This window comes from Phalaenopsis equestris, unplaced genomic scaffold, assembly GCF_001263595.1.
Source record: "Phalaenopsis equestris unplaced genomic scaffold, ASM126359v1 Scaffold000287, whole genome shotgun sequence".
NCBI classification, from domain to species: Eukaryota; Viridiplantae; Streptophyta; class Magnoliopsida; order Asparagales; family Orchidaceae; genus Phalaenopsis; species Phalaenopsis equestris.
Genome location: NW_018164729.1, coordinates 1,351,649 through 1,355,774, shown reverse-complemented (window position 1 = coordinate 1,355,774; position 4,126 = coordinate 1,351,649).

Genomic DNA, 4,126 nt, shown 5'->3' with positions numbered 1-4,126 from the left:
ACGCTCTTGAAACAACTATCTGCGACTTATATGTACAACTACTACTATGATCTCCATGACAAGCTGATACTACAAGCACCATCTACTACATTTATGATAGACTAATGCTTTCATAACATTTATGATGGACTAATGCTTTCATAACAGTAGACTACGACATTTGCGACCCTAGGTAAAAATTCGAGATGTCTTATTCTATTATTTGTTTTTTATTTGTGTTTATTGAATTTTCATACAATAGTACGATACTAATTTATTGTTCTATCATCATGAATATTTCTTCATGTAATAATATTTATATATATAAACTTCGAATCCAATGCTCTTAATTGGATGATTGAGCACTAACCAACACAATAAGGTTGTGCTGTTATTCTATACGTGTGAAAGGTACATTTTGAGATCAGTGATCTGCCGGTGAAGTACGCACCCAATTAAAAAAAAAACTTAAAAATTTCCATTAGGATGCCATGAAACAATTTGTTTATTTGAGGGAATGTTATAAATTACGCAGTACATTCTTTATTTCAGATTTGATCAGTAGTGAGTGACGAGGCCCTGCAAGCCATGGCGGAAACAGAAAAAAGAATCCATTGCTTCTTCTTCTTCTTCTTTAGCGGATTTAGTCATTAAGGAGATGCGATGGTGCAATGAAGTGCGCTTCTGAGAATTTTGTTCTGGTAAAGTTGGAATTTTTCTTCCCTTTCTTTTGATAAAAATCAGTTCTTGTTCTCTAAAGTAGTTTGAGAACCCGAAATGCATTATTCTGTACTTTGCTGAACTGGGATTGAGAAGTGCCCTTTATTTTTTCCTATCTTCTTCCACAATTTCATTCCGTAGCCATTAAACATGCCGAGCTTCTTCCAAGTAAAAAAAAGTTGATCTTTATTCTTTTTCCCTCTGTAGGTCGTCTTCAATTTCAGGTTTATAGGTTTCCAATGTCGAGGGGGATTCTCCGGCGGCGATGGAAGAGTTTTCAGCGTGAATGAAATTGGAGATTCATTGAACAAGAGCCTCCGATCGAAAGCTTTACCTGAAATAGGCTTTGAGCATGAGCTCCTGGGCTCTTTTGGGACTGGTAAAAGTTGTCATAGCTTGACCTTTTGCCTGCTCAAGCTTGGAGTCTCTGTCATCATCTTCCTTGCGCTCTTAGCTTCACTCTTTAGGGTTTTATGTGTCTCTGACGGCTTCAAGAGCAGCTCTTTGCAAATCTGTTAGTAGTTGGAGAGTTTTCCATTGGTATTGGCAAGTTCAAAGAGCTCGAATTCTGCCCAAATGATTATGAGAATTATGTGCCATGTTACTGTAACAATTCTTTGAGTTTGAATTCTGCAGAATTGGAATATGTTGGATCGACAGATTTTGGGGTTATTCGATTAACCCTATCGAAGTCAGTTACTCATAATGTCATCAAAAGAGAGGACGACGACAATCTTATTGTGACCTTATCAAGTATGTATGAAAAATCATCGGCGAATAACAAAATGCACTTGATGAAAAAATTATTCAACCTAAAGATGGCGGAAAGCGTGTCGGTTGTTCAACATTTGAATAATTTCAACACTATTACAAATCAATTATCATCTGTTGAAATTGATTTTGACGATGAGATACGTACGCTGATATTGTTGGCTTCATTGTCAAATAGCTGGGAAGCCATGAGGATGACAGTTAGCAACTATGCAGGTAAAACCAAACTGAAATATGATGATATTCGTGACTTAATTCTTGCTGAAGAGGTGCGCAGGAAAGATTCTGGCGAGATCTCAGGTTTGAGTTTAGCACTGAATGTTGATTCCAAAGGGAGATCACAAGACATGAACTCAAACAGAGGAAGGTCGAAATGAAAGCCAGGATCTAACGGGGAAAGGAAAATTTCTTTTGGTGGCTTTAGAGAGACAGAGAAGGGAAGAGAGAGAAAAAAAATAAATCTCTCTCTCTAAAGCCACCAAAAGAAATTTTCTTTTCTCTGTTTGTTTTCCGGTCGCTTTCTCGGTAGTGGAAGATGAAGTTTCTTTCCATAGAGATAATCCTCTATCTGCATCATCCAATATTCAAAATCCGTGTCGTCGAACTTCTCGATCCTTGAAACCTTTACTTCATATCCGTCCATCATTCTTCCTCAGATCCGAACCGGGTCTCTATACCAATTGTTGCAAAAAAAAATGACGGCAATAAAGCGAAAAGTAGATCAAAAAAATTACACTAGAAAAGGCGACACAAGATTTACGTAGTTCGGCAAATTGCCTACGTCCACGGAGTTCTAGAGGATTTTAATAACCTTAAGAATAAACATTTACAAGAAAAAAAAAAACTCCTTCATTTTTTTTCTCTCTTACCCTCTCTCTCTTCCCTTCTCTCTCTCTAAAGCCACCAAACGAAATTTTCTTTGTCCTGCTAGCGAACCCAAAAGAAAAAAAAATAACAAAACAACCCTTTTTTTATTTTCCCTTTCCCTTGAACGCTACAGACAAGGAGGAGTTTTTGGGATGGTGTGTTCAGCATGCCTTTTGGAGTGGTTTTAAAGAGAGAGAGAGAGAGATGGGAAGAGAGAAAAAAAATAAAGGAGTTTTTTTCTTGTAAACGTTTATTCCTTAATTTACTAAAATCATCTACAGCTCCGTAGACGTAAAAAATTTGTCGAACCACGTAAATCTTGTATCGTCTTCTCTGATGTAATTTTCTCGACCTACTTTCGCTTTATTACCGTTATTTTTTTTCACTACAGTTACTGTAACAATTCTGTGAGTTTGAATTCTGCAGAATTGGATGGAAAGATTCGCTGTGAGATGGGATGTGTTCATATATCTGCAAAGGAACAAATTGGTTTGGTTTTGCCACCAAGGAATTATAAAATTCCACTGAAGTGGCCAACTGGGAGAGACTTCATTTGGAAGTATAATGTGAAGATTACAGGGCGTGAGCTATCTTCTGGAAGCTTGACCAAGAGGAATAATTGGCTATTATTTGGTTTGTTTGGACCTGGATGATAAATTTATGTTTCAGAAGTGTGGGTTATGAGCTTTACGGTGTAGGATGATGGTGGAGGAAGAACAGCTCTCTTTCGCTCTGATTCTCTTATGTTTGATGGCGTGGAAGGCTACTCACATCAATAACTGAAATGATCGAGCTGAGGAATGAGTCAAATTTCAAAGAGGCCGTGGTAGCATTCTCTTTTCCAGAATTTACTTTTGGGGCATTTGCATATATACCCCCAATTTCTAATGTATTTTCATATCCAACAGATAAATTTTGCTATTTACATTTATACGACCCAACTTTTTTATATCACATCAAAATACCACTATTTTGACTTCAAAAACTGAAATGCACATTTTTATGCATAGATAAGAGGACATATATGTAAAAATTGAGGTTTAAGTGTCATGCAAATCTTCCTTTTTTTGGGTTAATTTAATTGAGACGCAAGTGTAGTTTTGATACCAAATATGTTGATGCTCAATGTTAGTTATGCTAGGTAGAAATTCTTACTTTTTGGTCAAGATGGGTGTCAAAGCTGCTGAATTTGCTTTTGCAATATGAAATTTAATTGATTCTCTATGTATTGCATTCATCTTAAAGGAAATCCAACGTTTTTTAGATGTATTTTTACTAATTTTTATCTTGAACTGTCTTTTCTTCAGAAAGTCATCATTCCCACAACTTCTTCAAATAATTTGTGCTATTTTGTTGGGTATTATATATCTTTAAGGTTCTTAGCCCATAATAATGGAGTATAATAGATTTTTCGCATCATGATTTTTGAAAATCTAAAGCCATCAACACAATAATATATTATTATTTATTTGTTACACTTTAAATTAGCCAAAACAAAGTAAAAATTTATATCTTCTCTCTATTTCATGAGATATAAATTGCGGGAATAAATTCAAGAGATAGCACAAAGCAATAAAACACAAAAAAACATTAGATTTGACATGAAATAGGCTTTGACAACGGAGGGAGGCGAGTGCAACTGTGTTTCAGCCCTAAAGACACAAGTGACAAATGAGAAGAGGGGCGAGGGGTACTTGCGACTAGTATTACGTGAATTGAAGAGGGGCCGCGACATTAAAAACCAATCGCAACTGGGCTCCCGCTGCGGAACGCAGTCCCCCACCCCCCC